General features: G+C 39.0%; 1 long non-coding RNA gene across 1 annotated transcript in view; it reads left to right on the top strand.

Annotated features, from left to right (window-relative positions):
* LOC119621273 (uncharacterized) overlaps positions 1-18,492 on the top strand; it is a 55,824-nt gene extending 37,332 nt beyond the window's left edge. Inside the window, exon 3 of the long non-coding RNA XR_012094459.1 lies at positions 18,245-18,492. This is a non-coding gene — a long non-coding RNA (uncharacterized lncRNA). The remainder of the gene's footprint in view (positions 1-18,244) is intronic.
* Positions 18,493-18,880: the final 388 nt, after the last annotated feature.

Raw genomic sequence — 18,880 nt, 5'->3', positions numbered from 1 at the left:
TTGATGTCGGCTGAAAGAGAGTCAAGATTTTTGGTCCAAGGAACATTAGTTTTAATGAAAAACTGAGTTGATACTTTTACACTATGACATAGCCTATGTAATTGCTTTGACACTGAAGTCAAAGATTTCTGCCAAAAAGGATTTATTTCCTGTGTAAAGCCTCATACATGCCACACTCCATGTCACTGGTTGGGACTGCCGTAATTGTCAATCAGACGAAGAACAAGAAACCCTTGTTCTGTAATGATTATCAGACTTCAATACTATCTCTACCAAGGGCTCCACCAGATTATTATTTTTTCTTTTTTTGAGATAGGATCTGACTCTGTTGCCCAGGCTGGAGTGCACTGGCATGAGCTCGGTTCCCTGCAGCCTACCCATCCTGGGCTCAAGTGATCCTCCCATCTCAGCCTCCTGAATAGCTGGGATTCTAGGCGTGCACCACCAGGCCCAGCTAATTTTTGTAGTTTTGTACAGACAGGGTTTCACCATGTTGCACAGGCTGGTCTTGAACTCCTGGACTGAAGTGATCCTCCCTCCTCAGCCTCCCAAAGTGCTAGGATTACAGGCGTGAGCCACTGCGCCCCACTCCTATCATATATTTTGGATGTGTTCAAGGCACCTGGTTGTTCCCCAGACCCTGAGACATATTTGAGAATGAGGCAAGTAAAAGACCATCCCCACGTATTACATTACATAAATGTAATTCAAATGTTTGTTTGCATCATTCAAATGGTGCAATGTCCTTGCCGTCTTCTAGTGAGTCAGTCTTTCACTATGTAGAGTAAGAGAGGACTGTTGCATAGGGAATATGATTTGACAGACCCTCCTTGTAGGCAAACCTTGTCTAACCATCCAGATATGACTGAAGCCTTACTAACTCGGTTTCAGTCACAGCTCCAGCAGCTGCTTAAGGCGTGCACCACCAGGCCCAGCTAATTTTTGTACTTTTGTAGAGACAGGGTTTCACCATGTTTCCCAGGCTGGTCTTGAACTCCTGAACTGAAGCGATCCTCCCTCCTCAGCCTCCCAAAGTACTGGGATTACAGGCGTGAGCCACTTGTAATCATGCCATGATTGGTTTGGAAATTCACTTGGGTTTAAGTTGGCAGACCGTGCTCTCTGTGGGCATAGGTAGCTGGGGACAGCAAAGGTAAAGGAAGGGAGGCAGGACTAACACCTCATTCACAGTTGTTCCTGAATATCAATCACCTTCTAAAGCTTCAAAAGTCATGACCAACTTTATGAGTTCTTTAAACAAAGGGTCCTGGAACACATCTCTTCTACTGCCATTGTCATACCTGGGTCCTAGGAGGTAGGATTCATTTAAGAAATACTGCCTGGGTATTTAAATTGATACTATCCCAAGGCTAAAGATTCCGTGGTGAGCAATGGCTCATCCAACATGACACTCACAGTCTGTCAGAGGAACAAACAATAAACAAGTACATATGTTAATCTGATAATTTCCAAAAGCGATAAGGACTGTGGAAAAACATAAAACAAGATGATGTGATAGAGTTCCTTTTGTGGGAGGGGAGAGGGTAGAGTGGAGAGGCTTCTTTAGACTGAATTAGCGGAGAGGTGACATTTGACATGAGCCTTGAAAGATGAGAAGGAATCCGTCATTTTAACTTAATAAGCATTTATTTAAAGTCTAGTGTGTGTCAACTTGGTGTTAAGTATTGGGAAGAGAGTACTGTGAGAAAAATACAAGGTGAAGAAGATATGGTCCTTGCCTTCTGAAAACAATCTCCAGTGAGGAAGACACACATATGTATTAGTAACCAAAATTCACAGAAGTGCTATAGGAGAGGTATAAACAAAGTATTGAAGTAGGACGGAAAGAGAAAGATAGTTCTCTTTAAAGTATGTGAAGAGATTTGGGAGAGGGGTTTGGCAATAAGAGTAATGACTATTGAACCCTGTCTATCGTCAGCTACTGTGCTAATGGGATTTAAAGGAATTCTCTCACTTAATTTGGCCAACCCTAAAAGGCACATAGATGACCTGGGATTTGAGCCCAGTTCATCTAAGTATGGGATTCCTTCTTACAGAGATACTGCAGACCTTAAGATAATCTGCTTATTAGCTGTGTTTTTCTCTTTTCAACTCATTCTTTTTGTGTTGTATATCAACTAGACAGCTCTCATCACTGTTTACTCTTTTTTTTTTTTTTTTTTTGGAGACAGAGTCTAGCTCTGTCACCCAGGCTGGAGTGCAGTGGCATGATCTCAGCTCACTGCAACCTCCTCCTCCTAAGTTCAAGCGATTCTCATGCCTCAGCTCCTGAGTAGCTGGGATTACAGGGACCGGCCACCAAGCCTGGCTAAGTTTTGTATTTTTAGTAGAGAGGGGTTTCACCATGTTGGCCAGGCTGGTCTCAACCTCCTGACCTCAAGTAATCCTCCTGCCTTGGCCTCACAAATTGCTAGGATTACAGGTGTGAGTCACCGTGCCCAGCCTGTTTAGTCTTATTTATAGCATCATTCCCAAAATATGTGCACATAACAAAAACATTTATAACTATGAGGGAAATCTTATAGTGCACCAAACTTGAGAATGCATAAGTTTTTTTGTTTGTTTTGTTTTGTTTTTTTGTTTGTTTGTTTGTTTTCAAGATGGAGTCTCAATCTGTCGTCCAGGCTGGAGTGCAGTGGCACAATCTCGGCTGACTGCAGCCTCCACCTCCTGGGTTCCAGCGATTCTCCTGCCTCAGCCTCCCCGATAGCTGGGATTACAGGCATGCACTACCATGCCTGGCTAATTTTTGTAATTTTAGTAGAGAGGGGTTTTCCCCATTTTGGCCAGGCTGGTCTCAAACTTCTGACCTCAGATGATCTGCCCGCCTCAGCCTCCTAAAGTGCTAGGATTATAGGTGTGAGCCACTGCGCCCGACAAGTTTTTAGAATAAAGTATATTACTTGGTTTACTGTTTAAGAGAATTGTATTTTATTTATTTAATCTAAAATTGATATCATAAAGTAAATGCATATGTTTAGACAAAAAGGGAAAGTGATTCACTTTTAAAATTCTTTCTGTAGACCATCAGGCTAAGTAAGTTGCAGCAAGTCCGTATATCCATAGAATCCACAAAGGATCCATAGCCTGGGCAGGGTGCTACTGGGTAGAATTGGGGCTCTTCCTGGAAAGCTAATGAGAGAGTTTTGGACTCAGGAAAATGCTTTTTTGGGAAAACAATAGTATAGTTTGTATAATTTGTATTTGGAAATAAATAACATTCCCTTTGCTTTCTTTTATCTTTTATGAAACAGCAATACTTTTATGACCCTGGAAATATAAGAACGTTGACATGTTGATTTGTTATTTTCTATCTGTGGTAGATGACAGATGATCTTAAAAGTTACATTTTGCTATTTTAGGCAGGGAGGCTGAGTTAAAGTTAAAACAATATCAAATCTTAAAAGTGAGACATTAGGTGTTAATTTTGATGGTCACTGGTTTAAATTTCCTTAGGTGCTGACTGTAATTCTTTCGAATCTTTTAGAATTTACATTTTCACAGAAATAAACTGAGGAACACAACTTGCATTCTTGGAAATTGGTGACCACTTCTAAAAATTGGTCATCTCAGCAGAAAGAACATAAACTGAATAGATTATCTATTTGACTACCTCACTTATGTAAGATTTATTCTTTGAAGCTATGTTGGGAAGTTTTTGTTTGTTTTCTTTACTTACTTCCTTCTTCAAAACCTGGGGTGGGGAGGAAAGATGATATGCTGACTGACAAACAGGGGTATAGATTTGACTCTCATTTGGCAGTTAACCTAGATACTGTTTTGGGAATATATATATACACTCCCCCACACATATACATACCATACATATATACATGTATGTACATACATACATTAGATTTGATATTATGGTATAGGAAATTAAAGAAATTTCCTACTATCCTTAAACATCTGAGCAGATATAGGCAAAAAGTTGCACTGATTAGAACTGCAGAGACAAGGCCTGGCATGGTGGCTCACGCTTGTTATCCCAGCACTTTGGGAGGCCGAACTGGGTGGATTGTGAGGTCAGGAGATCGAGACCACCCTGGCTAACATAGTGAATCGCTGTCTCTACTAAAAAAATACAAAAAATTTAGCCGGGTGTGGTGGCACGTGCCTGTAGTCCCAGCTACTTGGGAGGCTGAGTCAGGAGAATCGCTTGAACCCAGGAGACGGAGGTTGCAGTGAGCTGAGATCACGCCACTGCACTCCAGCATAGGCGACAGAGTGAGACTCCATCTCAAAAAAAAAAGAAAAGAAAAGAAAAGAAAAGAATTGGAGAGACATACAGATTACTTGAATTATGTGGCTGATCCACCTACAGATAGTGACTTGATCTTTAGTCACTGTAGCAGACTTTGAGTTTTTTTTAAAAAGGCAATTGCAGTGGTATCTCCTGTCTATATGTTCCTCTATAACCTTGCCACTACCCAAGAGGTGAAGTCTGTGTCCCCTTCCTGGGCAAGCCGTTGTGACAGCTTTAGATAAGTTCATAAAACTGGCATGTGTATCCATTTGTTTTCATGGGGCATTCACTATGGAAACAGTGACTATGATGTGAAGTAGCCCAAGAAGTCCATAGAAAGACCCATGTGAAGAGGAACTGAGTCTCCTCATTACTCTCACAGTGGAGCTGACAGCTGACAGCCAGCACCAATTTGCCAGGGACATGAATGAGCCATATTGAAAATGGACCTTCCAGCTTCCAGTCAAGCCAACCCAGTTGAGGCCACATGAAGATGAGCTACCCAGCTTAGCCCAGATTGCAGAATTTTGAGTAAAGTAAATGACTGTTGTTGTTTCAAGTCCCTGTGTTATGGCATAGTTTGTTACAAGGCAATAGATAACTAATACAGTGACCTGATAGTTACATCAGAGCATGACTTTGGAAAATAACTTTCCTTTAAATCCCTGAATGTGGCAACCAGGGAATATCAAGAAATTAAGTATTTCCTATGCAGGTAATATTATTGCAATCCCAATATTTTGACAATGTTAAAGTGTTAAAAATAATTTTTAGCTATATTCTAAAACTTTCACCTGAAACCACTCCTGACAGCTACAGGAGAATAGAAATCACCTAAAGTAAAAGAAATATATGGAGAAAAGACCCGGAGAAAAAGCTCCCCAGGAACCCTGGTTTTCGAGGGTTGTATAGAGAAGATGAAGTCAACAAAGTTGGTATAAAAGAAACTGTGAAGTAAGCAGAATGAGCAGAGTCTGTGGCACCTAAGAATCCAAGGGAATAGAGTATTTCTTTTTTCTTTTTTTTCCCCCTTGGAGATTCTTGGTATGAGGAAGAGAGTATTTTAAGGATGAGGCATGTGTCAGAGCTGAGCATATTTTATTTTTATAAGAAGTGATAATTGAAAATTGGGATGTTGTATAGATAATACTGTATGTTAGTAGAATGAAGGTAAAATCAAATTGATTTTATGTGTGAGGGATATTTTAAAAAGTAGCATAAATACCTGCCATTTTAAAGTCTACACGTATAGTTGAGAAATATATTTTATGCATCATGGCACAGCAGTGATACGGAAGAGAATATAAGTAGACATAGGAATATATTATAGTTCAAAGACAATTAAGAACTATCTAAGTAAGACGGTTGCAGGTGGGGCTCAAGATGTAGGAGTCAGCATGGCAGAGAACAGGATAGGAACAGAAGGATGGATGTATGCAAGAAATCCATGTAGATAGATAGCAATGAAGCCATAGGTGCTATAGTTATCACCAAGGATCAATATAGTAGCACAAAGGATAAAGATTTGCAGGGAATTGAAAAGCCTGTGGAAGATTACCTAATGAAAGATCTTTGAAGACATGGTAGATTTCTGTTCGAGTAGCTAAAAGAGTAAGGAAAACCTTGAAAGAATTGAAACCTGAAATATTACAAAGAGATCATCCATGATATCCAAAAGTAGTCTGAGTTAGTAAGAAATGCATTTTTCTAGAAATAGTTAATTTTAGCATTTCAATATCAAATATGTTTATTTGATATTACTAGAATTTTGTAATTCTATAGCTAGTGAACCATCAAGTTTGAGTAGTACCAGACCAAAGAGTTGTTCATTTTTTTATAGCATAGCTTTATATGATCCAAACTTTCCACATAATAATTCAACCCTTTATTTTAATTGTGTGTATATAAGTTTTACAACCTTTCTATCTAGCCTTACTCCTATTTTTCCATTCACTTTTACTGTGAAAAAAATCAGAGAATATTAATTTTTCTAAGTCTTAAATTTTCCCATGTGTTCAATTCTTTTTTCTAGATGTCAGAACTAATCTTATTGTCCTTAAGTTTAGCTCAGAAATGGGCTCTGATCCCATGACTTCTCTGGCCAAAGAAACTCCAAATCATTGGCTAACTTTCAAAAGATCAACAGATGTTACTGCTAACATAGTTTGTTAGTCTCCTGAGTCAAAAGGCATCCAATGGAGGCAGAATTAACAACATACTAGATTTCTAAACCAAAGCCTGGTGCCAAAGAGAAAATAAACAACTCCTAAGAATGTGAAGAAACAAAAGTTGTTAGAGTAAAGGTTTATCCATACAATATTTTCCTTCAAGTTAAGTTCTAACATCTGAGGTACCCTATCATAGCTCCAGCAACCAAAGTGTCAATTCTCATCTGACATTGGCTTTTAGAATACTCACATCAGTACACCTGAAAGCCATAATTGCTTGAATGATTCAGATGATAGCCTAATTATTGTATTGATTAAGCCATTTTGTTTTGATTGATTTGAAGTCATACATTTTTAAGAGAGCATAAATTTTCTTTTGAAACAAGGTTGTAAGAGAAACCTTAGATTATTTGCTGCCTACTAACAAAAACCCTTCAGTGTTTGCAAAACTTACTGTACTATGCTACAGTGGGTGGTCAGCTGAATTGTAGGTTTCGTGGTTGTTTCACATATTTATCTTATTTATGAAATACGTATATTATCAGAATATATTTTTGGTATTAAAAGCAATTATGTGGCACAAAGGTTTTAAGAACTAGCTGAAGGGTGCTGAAGAACAACATAAATGGGACCACATCTTTCTGAGTAGGTGAAAATGAAAGCCATATTTTGTTACCGAGGGTTTTCCATTGCCTCAAAGGTCACTCTTATCTGTGACTCCAACCCTATGTTTCATAACTCTGGGATATTTACTGGAGGTTAAATATAACCACCCACTAGAATTTCTTATAGTTATCTTTACCTTTTCCATCTAAAATAATCTTCTAAAATATAAGTACAGGCTAGGCACGGTGGCTCACGCCTGTAATCCCAGCACTTTGGGAGGCCCGGGTGGGCAGATCACGAGGTCAGGAGTTTGAGACCAGCCTGGCCAACATAGTGAAACCCCATCTGTACTAAAAATACAAAAATTAGCCAGGCATGGTGGTGTGGGCCTGTAGTCCCAGCTACTCTGGAGGCTAAGGCAAGAGAATCACTTGAATCTGGGAGGCAGAGGTTACATGAGCCGAGACTGTGCCACTGCACTCCAGCCTGGGCAACAGAGCGAGACTGCATCTCAAAAAAATAATAATAATAAAATAAGTGCAGAACATCCTCACTTAAAGGTATAACCTATGTAACATAATTTTATACTTTATGATTAAATTTAATAATTTAAAATTGCTTTAATGATTTAAACTTTACATTGAACATTAATTCTAATTGCACAAAATGGCATATGGAATATAGATCACTTCTCTTCAGATAACTAATGTTAATCCAGGTGCTCTCAGAAGCAGATGTCAAGATAGCATTAAGCAGTCAAGTATTTTAATGCTGGTGTGAAGTGAAATGGCTGTGTTAATAAAAACCAGGGAGGGAGCTAGAAAAGGCTGGGAGACAGATTAGAGCAGGATGCAAGTCTGACCCCAGGCGAAGGAGAGAAGAAAAGATTGGATAGAGGAAGACTGAGTGGCAGCTGCCTACACTGCAGCACAGTCAACAGGAGGTTCAGCAAAGCCATTGTTGAGTTCTGGAGCTAACATTGGCTAACAAAGGAATTCATTGTCTTCTTAGGAACTGATCTGCCTTACTATTTCCACAAAAACTAGTCATCAGCAAGAAACTGCCTGTGGGGTGCACATTCTCAGGTCAAATGGTAAGGTGGGTTTGAAGTTCAGTCCCTGGGCCCTCAGTTAACGTACTTTCCCAGTGATACAGATGTGTTGGGCATAGTCTTATGACTTCCACAGCCACCAAGTCAGTATCTCCAAACTTGGCCTCCCTTCTGATTTCTGCTTCTAAGCTGGTTCAACCACCTACTGCAGAACTCAATCTGGATGATCTTTTGACCCCTCAAATTCAGTAATTCTGTGCATTCCAAAATAAGCATAGTAGTTCAGTCCTAACTCATACCACTGTTATCTCAAATACCAAGGGAAATTTTTACCTCTTCTCTCCATTTTTTCCCCCAGATCCAAATAACTAGTAAATTCTTTTGATTCAATCTCTACCCCATCTTTTCCTTCTGCCCCTTCTATGGGTTTTCAATGCACCTGCTCTAGTTTAGACTCTCACTACCTTTACGGCACATTATCTGCACTATTAGCCTCTGTACAGGTGTCCCCAGCTGCCAGCTCTCTCCTCTCTAATTCACTTAAAGTACTGTTGCCAGATTAATCCTTTTTGAAGGGCAGTGTGATTATATTATTTGTGTTCTACAAAAAATCAAAGAAACCTTTGAAGGCTCCCAATTTCTTACAAAATACACTTCTGTATCCATACCTTGTCATTCAAGGGCCACCACAACCTGGCTCCAGTCGAGCTTTTTAATTTTACCTCCTAAAATTCCTTTTACACACACTGATTTTAGTCTTCTGAGTTACAGCAGGAACACAGTTATGCTCTGAACTTTCCTACCTTTGAGACATTTCCTCAGAGACCTGCTTTTATTTTCTCAGTCAGTTCTATCTCTGTTACTTCCAGACCATCAACCACAGTCCAGCTCAAACGTTACTTTGAGATCTTTCACCAAATCCCCTAACCAGAAATACCCTATTAGCTGACATTTGCTGGTATATAAGTTATACCTCCTGTTTATAATGAAATTTGTGTATGGGAGTGGGGAAGAGTGCACCTTATCAAACATGTATTGAAATTGGTATTGTGAGGGAAAATGTAGTATTTGGCTCATGTAAATACTGAATACTGCAATGTAGCAGGAAAGCATATGTTCTGAATATGCAAAACTTTTAACCTTTAACCCTGAAAAATGGAAATTACAAATTTCAAAAGAAATGTTTTGTTGTCACTGAACACTGATACGTAGCAGCAAGCTAACCAGCAAATTCACCAGTAATTGGAGATCATATAATACAGTGAAGCAAATGCCACTACAGTATTTCCTTGAGTAGTTTAAATGCCAAGCACAATATGAAATAAATGTGGCTGAATTATTGTACAGATAGCCAAAGTACATACAGAAAAAAATATTTCATTAAGAACCAGAAGTATAAAGCAAAGGCAAACAAATTTTAATATCATATTTATGCATGAAGCAAGTATTTGTTGAATATTAGTACCTGGCACAAAACCATAAAGGTGTAAATAAATACATTAGCTTGTATATGACGTTACAATAATGCCTTTGTTGCATTTAGCTATGTTTATCAGTCATAAATTTAAATATGGAATGTTTGAGGAATAACTTCAACACCACATTGCATCAGCTTTGTGGTCTGTAGGGTTTTTTGTTTGTTTGTTTATTTTTTGAGATGGAGTCTCGCTCTGTGGCCCAGGCTGGAGTGCAGTGGCACGATCTCGGCTCACTGCAACCTCTGGCTCCCAGGTTCGAGCGATTCTCCTACCTCAGCCTCCTGAGTAGCTGGGACTACAGGTACTCACACCGCACCTGGCTAACTTTTTGTGTTTTTAGTAGAGATGGAGTTTCACCATGTTGGCCAGGCTGGTCTCAAACTCCTAACCTCAGGTGATCCACCCGCCTGGCTTCCAAAGTGCTGGGATTACAGGAGTGAGCCACTGTGCCAGGCCTAAAAGTTTTTTTTTTTTTTCTTTTTTAAGTATAACACATTCTTGCTTGACTGAATATTGAATTGTTCCTCCATTCAAAAGCAAACATACTTGCTGAAAAATTTAAATATCAGTTATGATAAGCTCACAACCAACATGAAACAGCTCACTGTCTTAAAAAATTTATCTCATAAAGAATACATTTATCTCCATGGGGCCATAAGTAAAGTTTTTTCATGAGTAAAAATTCTGAGACATCCTATCCTACCTTGCCTCTTACAATCACAAACTTGAAAAAGTACCTTTTTTCATTATTCAAATGTGTTCCTAATGAAAAAGAAACATTTCCTTTACAAGGCACCTTTCTGTAATGCCCAAAAGTCAGTCATAACCCTGCTGAAATCAGCCTGTAGTACACTGAATCTTTCTTCACTATCAAAGAGTAAGTTTATATGCATCTGTTTCATTCATAATACTTGGGATCTTGAAATTGTCAAGATCACTTATAAATTTTAATAGCCAAGGAACTAAAATGGTCTCTGTGAGTGGGACTATTTATTTTTACAAATGATATAAAACCATCTCTGGCATCATACAAACAGGTCTCAACTAGTAGCAGTTTGATGCCTAACTTTGTTTTTTGTTTTGTTTTTTAATAGACAGGGTCTTACTTTGTCACCCAGGCAGGAATGCAGTGGTACCTTCTTAGCTCACTCTAACCTCAAATTCCTGGGTTCAAGCAATCCTCCTACCTCAGTCTCCTGAGTAGCTGGGCCTACTGGCCCGAACCACCACCTTTACCTAATTAAACAAAATTTTTTTTTTTTTTTTGGTAGATGTAGAGTCTTGCTGTGTTGCCCAGGCTAGTCTTGAACTCCTGACCTCAAGACGTCCTCCCACCTTGGCCTCCCAAAGTGCTGGGATTACAGTTGTAGGCCACTGTGCCCAGCTCAAACCTTCTCTTAAAGCAGAAAGTGAGAAGCTTTAAGCTACAGGAGAATTTCTAAATTTCAGACAACACATGCTTACATTGGAATGTATCCCAAAACCTTGCAACCAATGCTCAAATTATCTATGATACATAGGCCAGAATTTAAACATTTGAATTCTCAACACAGAGATCATCTCCTATACATGACAAACAGGTTTACAGCTGCCAAGTCTATGAGTCAGTCATGAGACAATTTGTTGAACCCTTTCCCATGATCTCAGTATCCTTGGCCTTTAGTGAGTAAAAGACTGGGAAGTTGGAGAAATAGCAATATTGTCAACTAATTTAAAAGATTAAATATTACATTTCTGCCTTTTAAGAACCAGAATAAAAACTTGAACTCTTTTTATTCCAATTCTAAGACATGTAGATAAAGTTTAGTGACTTATTTTCTTTGTTTTGATCCCTGGATTTTCACAGATGTTCAAGGGATGGTTTGACAGTGCTGTATTTCAATAGATTACTGCATAGTATTTTTTGTTTAACTTGTTCTGGATGGTGCACACTTTTTCTTGCAAATGTTATCGGATCACTTTGACAATGATGGAAGAAGAAATTTTGTATTTCAGAAGTCCTGCAGGAAAAAAGTCCTGCAAATACTTAGTATCTTCTATATTCCAGGCATTGTACTGAATATTTTCATGATGTAATTGAAATGAACTCAACTTATATCACAAATGAGAAGTATATATGTTTTCTATTGCTGTGTAACAAATTAAGCAAACTACTATGAATTCAGCAACTTAGAGAACACCACCCACTTATTAGTGCACTGTTCTATAGGTCAAAAGTCTGGGCACAGTGTGACCAGATTCTCTGTTCAGGGTCTCACATAGCTAAAATCAAGGTATCTCATGGACCTCAGAGTCCTTTTCCAAGCAAAATCTACTTCCTATGGTTATAGAGATGAGGCCTGAGTTTCTTTACTGGCTGTTAGCAAGGGGCAGTTCTCAGCTCACAAAGGCTTTCTGCATTCTTTGCCACAAGACCCCCTCCATCTTAAAGCCAGCAATGGAGAATCTCCTATGTATTGAATACTCCTCACACATCAAATCTCTTCAGGAAATCTCTCCAGCAAGGTCCCAGTCCCTTTCAAAGGCTCAGCTCATTAGGTTAGGCCAGCATAGGATAGTCTCTCTATCTTAAGGTCAACTCATTTGATAATTTAATTGCATCTACGAAGTTCCTTCATGGTAGCACCTAAATTAGTGTTTGATGGAATAACTGGGAGAAGAAGTGTGTATGCTGGGGTGGGGAATCTTGGGAACTATCTTAGAATTTTGCCTATCACAGTCCACAAGTCTGCAATCAAAGTGTTGGTGAGGCTGTGTTCTCAAATGGAGACTTCACTGGGGGAGAATCTGCTTCCAAGCTCATTCAGGTAATTTTCTTGTGTCATGTGACTGAGGACCTTGGCTTTCTCTTGGCTGTTGGCTAGAAGCCACTTTCCAGTCCTACAGGTTGCCTGCTGCTCACTCTCTCCCATGTAACACACTCCATAGACAGTTCACAACATAGTTGTTTGCTCCATTTTTTTTAAGAGATGGCATCTCAATAGATTTTCTAAGCTGGTTTCCAACTTTTGGGCTCAGGCGATTCCCTTGCCTTGGCCTCCTGAGTAACTGGGATTATGGGACTATAGGCACATGCTACTGTGCCTGGTTAGTTGTTTGCTTCTTGAAGGCCAGCAAGAAAGCCTCTTTCTCCAGTCTACTAAGACTGGATCTTACATGATGTAACCTGATCACAACAGTGGCATCCTCTCACTTTTGTGGTACTCTGTTGGCTTGGAGCAAATTATAATATTCCAAATTCAAGGGACAGATATCATACCAGAGTGTGACTCACCAAGGGTCAACTTCTGATGTGTCTGCTACAAAAAGTCTGTGCTTAGAACAACTGGGGAAGAAGTTTATATAAAAGTGATTTTCAGGAGCTTTTTTTTTTTTTTAGAGTTCAGTGAAGAGGACATTTGCCTGGGAGGCAGTGTTAGGTATACTGAGTGTGCAATAGCTGCCACCAAGATGTCAACCCAAATGGTTGAAAGGGTATCCCGTCTTCAAATGCCAGATCTGATATCATACTGCTTGAGGTTGAATTCCAACTCTGTTATGGATTATTGACAATGCAGCATTACTTCTCTGTGCCTCAGTTTCCTCTTCTGTAAAATGAAGATAATAGTACCCCACTGAAGGGTCAACATGAGGATTAAGGAGACATCATTTAAAATGGAACCTGATATACAGTAAGCTCTCACAAAGCATTAGACGTTATTTTTATCATTTCTTATTTCCCTGTTGATGATCTGCATTGCATCTGTCATTCGTGAATTTATCTAAGTCTCTCTCTCTCTCTCTCTCTCTATATATATATATATATTTTTTGAGATGGAGTCTCGCTCTGTCCCAGGCTGGAGTGCAGTGGCGCGATCTCGGCTCAGTGCAACCTCCGCCTCCCGGGCTCACGCCATTCTCCTGCCTCAGCCTCCCAAGCAGCTGGGGCTACAGGCGCCCACCACCATGCCCGGCTAATTTTTTGTATTTTTAGTAGAGACGGGGTTTCACCGTGTTCGCCAGGATGGTCTCGATCTCCTGACCTCGTGATCCGCCCGCCTCAGCCTCCCAAAGTGCTGGGATTACAGGCGTGAGCCACCGCGCTCGGCCTCTAAGTCTATTCTTAAACTTGTGTATTTATGTATTTTTCTTTTTTATATATAGCAGTTTTATTAAGAAATAATTGATATGTTAAAAATCTTGCACATGATTAATGTACTCTGTTTGATGAGTTTGGACATATGCATATACTCTTGATACCATCACCACAATAAAAGTAAAAAGAAAACATACCAATGACCTCCAAAAGTTTCTTTGCATCTGTGTGTGTGTGTGTGGTAAAACATTTAACATAGGATCGACCCGCTTAACAAATTTTTAAGTGCACATCACCATGTCATTAACATCAGGCACTTTGTCGTACAGAAGATCTCTAGAACGTATTCATCTTCCAAAGCTGAAACTTCATACCCACTGAGCAACAACTCTCCATTTCCATCTCCCCACAGTCCCTGGCAGCCACCATTCTATTTTCTGCTGCTATGAGTTTGATTATTTTAGACACCTCATCTAAGTGGAATCATGCAGTATTTGGCCTTCTGTGACTGGCTTATTTCACCCAGCACAGTGTCCTCTGGGCTCATCCATGTTGTGTCTTTCTTGATGTGAGGATTTTAGTGTAATCTTCTCCAACCTCTTCAACTTTAGGAGCTCTTCCTTACTTCTTTTCATGGATTTGGTGAGGTAGTCAGTATTTATTCCATGTTCACATGTTATGATATTGATTGTACTTTCTCAAACATTTTTAAATTCCAGACTATCAATAAGTCTCCTGAAGGAAGTGTAATTTAATATAAATTTCCTTTAATGTATTTTAATTATATGTATCTTATTCTTTAACCAAAGCAGAGTTAAGGGGTAATGAAATCTTGTGAATATTGGTTACTATGTATTCTATATAATATTGTATAATATATATGATTATATGTTATGTAATATTAATATAATATATACATATATGTATGTACATGTATGTGCATATATTACATTATACATATATACACATTATATATATGTGTACATATTATGTGTATATATTATATTAATGTAATGAATACATACATAGATGTATATATGTACGTGTGTGTATGGATATTTATATATAGTTTGTAGTGGTGAGAGAAGAGCAACATCTTGGGAACTTACACAACCTGTAGGTTGGAAGGAAGCTGACTTAAATTTACTGAATTGAGTAGCGCCAATTTTGTGCTCAGTTCTATACCAAGCTTTATACAGAAACAAAAAGGAGATAAGCTTCATTTCCTATGCTGAGGCTCACAGTGTTGCTAGGGAAACAAGGCTCATACATATTAACAGACATAATCTAAGATGGCATAGAATTACATCAAAATTAGTTAAATGACTATAAGTATATAAGTGACATGGGAACTCCAAGGAGGGAGGACAGGCTGGGGAAAACTTGCTAGAGAGCCTTCAGATAAGTTTGGATTAGGTAGGATTCAGAGATGTAGGAAATAATGAAAGAGGCTTGGTGTTGTGCTCATGCCTATAATCCCAGCACTTTGGGAGTTTGAGGCAGGAGGATAGCTTGAGTCCAGGAGTTTAAGACCAGCCTGGGAAACATGGCAAAACTCTGTCTTTACAAAAAATACAAAAATTAACCAGGCATGATAGTGCACACCTGTAGTCCCAGCTACTGGGCAGGCTGAGGTGGGAGGATCACTTGAGCCCAGGAGGCGGAGGTTTCAGTGAGCCAAGATCACACAACCGCACTCCAACGTGGGTGACAGACTGTCTAAAAAAAAAAAAAAAAAAAAAAAAAAAAAGGAAAAGAGAGAGGAGAAAGAAACATTCAAAGATGGGAAATATTTTTAACACATATTTGCTTTTAGGACTATCCCAGCCTTTCACAAGACAGTGAGGAGGGTAAATTAATGATTTGTGTTAGGGAGAGAGTTGTAAGGCATTTACTTGACTTAATCATTATGAGGTTACCACTGCTCTCATTTTGTCCAGTAGATTTTAGGATAATGGAGATTAAAATATCCACGTGAAACAAGGAAAACAAAATTCCAACATCTGAAGTATGATCAAAGTCATAGTGCAAGGTGTTAACATAGGATCCAGTTTTCTAGTTTGTTTGTTTTAAACAAAAAATAAATCCTACCAAGAATTTTAAAAATGATTTTATCTTAAAAAATTGCAGCTAGCCTTATATGTAATTGCGAATGAGTATTAGAGACAACAAAAGAGGATATTAATTTCCCATCTAATTACCAGATATCAAAAGGTATAAAATGCTTCATCTTATCTTACAATTATGTATGCTGAAAAAGTACTTTTTGGTCTACACTTTCTTTTGAATCCCACAGTAAGTCTACAAGTAGAAAGCATGGTTTCTACATAGCTACGTTCTATTGTAATAACATATCGGCAAAATTATATTTCACTATATGTAATGGGACAATGTATCTTAACTGGCTATTTACAAATTGCATTACATCATATAAGGCAATATTATCAGTTGAGAATGGTAGTAATTGAATGTCATAATTCAATCATTTATGACCTTATCATTTCTCAGACTCTCTTACGAACCAATTTTCTACAATGAACTATTGGACTGAATTGAAAGACAGAGATTCTCATAAGCTGAAATCTACTTCTCTCAGCTATAAATTCTTTGGCTAGTAAATACAAGCTCATCGTATGTGCATACAGTAAGGCACTACTGTTCTATTAAGCTATTTTAGTACATCTTGAATATGCTTTCTTTCTAACTGAAAAAAGAATTGTGCTCATAAATTCTCCCTGAACTCCTCAAAGCCATAGTGAACACTGCCTACAGAGAATCTATTCTGTAGATACCCTGGGATCAATATTGATTGTGACATTAAATAAATGGGTTTGATCTTCTCTTTTAAACACTCAAGGCTACAAGCAATGTAATCTCAAAGTAACAGAGGAAAAATAGGCACAGGGATAGGAAATCTAGGCTTATATCTCATTGCACCAGAAAAATAGCCCAATTGTCCTTTGAAACCTCTATCTATTCTCATGTCAGCTCTCATATTCACTTTAAATATGGCTAGATGTCTTAAACCTGAGGTCTTCCTGATTTTTTTTGTGAAGGTTGTACCTTACTCAAGGGCACATTAGTAGTGGCAGGTAGGTTTAAATTCAGCTCACACTTGTCTTGCCAATCTCTATGCCTGCTTGGACCTGTATCTGTTTGAATAAAGGAGTATCTTTTTTTCTCATTCACATAAAGGCTGTATATGGATTGGTTCTGTCCCTACTAAAGAACACCCTGCTGGCTCCCAAAGCAAATGCATTAGCTCTGCCTGGAGGATCTTGAACAACTGTGATACATGTCTTCACTATGATACTCTAGCTAAAACTCTCTTTCTCTGTGTGAAGAAGAAATTTCTCAATTCATGTTGAAGGCAATTCTCAACTTCCTTTAACAGGGAAGAAAAGAGAAAGCATCCCAACTTCATAAAAAGGCTATTGTTTATGTTAATTCTCTCTTTCTCTCATAAAACTAAAAGTAAGTTTAGCTCCAAGACAAAAGATGATGTCATTAGTCCCTTACGTGAATTCTCATCACCTGCTAAATGGTTCTACTGACTCCCCAGACACACTTTGTTAACTCCATAGTTGACAGTTTTATTCGGTCTCAGGAAATTCTCATTTACTTTCTCTATGTTTCAAAATCTGCCTACTCCGACCACCACCATTTTTCAAAGCTCAGGGCAAATTCTACCTCATCCAAGAACCATTTCATTTTTGCTTCTTCAATTCTATAATGTTCCTTCGCCCTCTCTGCTCATCTCCATAACACACACCCAAGCTGTAGCAAAAGACCATACATCATACATCTCAGAGCACAACATCGTGTATGTAGGGGTAGCAGCAGCAGCCTCAGTAGGAAGAGAGATTGGGAGAAGAGGCAAAGCTGGCAGTAGCAGCAGCTTCAGGGCAATGCCATGGCAATGAGGAGATGAGGCAATTGTCATAAGGAACAGCATTGCTTCAGTCCATAGGTTCGCAGCAGAGACTGCTGCAGTGTCCATGAACAAACATGGGGAGTTCCTAAATCCCTGTGATATGCCTGGTAGGAGAAAATAACTCAAGGTGGCTAGGAGGATAGCTTTCATCTGGTGGGTACTCATTGGGAAACTCTGTGGAGCATCTACAGTCCTGCTGCTCTGTTTCTCATAACCCCTAGCCTCAGGCTGATGAACGAGGAGTCATGGTATAGATCATCACCAACATGCCCATATTGCCTTTGTGCAGTCCTCTTACCCCCTCAAGCTCTTTCCTGCTTTATTTTACTGTGCGTTTATTTTCTTCTCCCATTTCCATTCCTTTTTCTGGCACAATATTATTCCTTTTCCCTAATAACAGGTTTAGTCCTTGAATGTGAGGATGATGTGGGCAAAACTTACTGGAGCCAAAAAAGCCCAAGCCCACCAAATTATTCTATCCACCTTTAGGGGCATATGCCCTGAGGTTTTCTCTGTGTCTTTGCTCATATTAGTTCCTCTGCTTTAATTTTGTTTTCTTCCAATGTTACTTGCATGACTGCTGGCAGCATATTTAAATCAAATGCTAACTGTTTCTTAAAGTACTTCCTGAAATAAGATTTTTTATTTCCTTTTAACATGCACAGACTTAGAAGCGACTTGAGGCAGGATGGGAGCATAAAAGACAACCAGGATGCCAAAGTCTCCAAGCAGTGAGGAGGAGTCTAAGAACTTGGAAAGATTCATGGACCTCTTCCAGTATGTGAAAGCCACCACTGTGGAGCAAGTGGGAAAGCAGGTCAGGATCCAAGAATTGTGATCACAATTTTGGATATAATTAGGGCATTGAGGCCAGTCAGGAAGAACCCAAGGATGATCTGGGCATAAACATGGAGCAAAGCATGCTGGAGAATTTGGAATGTTGACGTTCACATCTAGCTCTAGATGAAACTTTCCTGCTAAAGGAGTTAGTGCCTGTGAGAGAGTCCTAGACTTTGTAGTCCTCAGTTTGTACTTCTCTCATAATACTTATGTTGGGCTTTGAAAGCACTAATTTCTCTTACTAGTCTGTAAACTTCTGGAGGGCAAAGACTGTGATTCACCCTTGTTCACATCACCTGCATTGCCTAGTGCAGTGCATTTACACTTTGAAATTATGGACTTGCACAGTGATAAAGTTTGGATATGTTTCCCCCCCAGATCTTACAGAAGTGGGGCCTGGTGGGAGATGATTGGATCATGTGGATGGAATTTTCATGTATGATTTAGTACCATCCCCTTGC

This window comes from Chlorocebus sabaeus, chromosome 11, assembly GCF_047675955.1.
Source record: "Chlorocebus sabaeus isolate Y175 chromosome 11, mChlSab1.0.hap1, whole genome shotgun sequence".
NCBI classification, from domain to species: Eukaryota; Metazoa; Chordata; class Mammalia; order Primates; family Cercopithecidae; genus Chlorocebus; species Chlorocebus sabaeus.
Note: the sequence above shows the minus strand (reverse complement) of the source record. Positions and strands in the feature narration are given on the sequence as shown.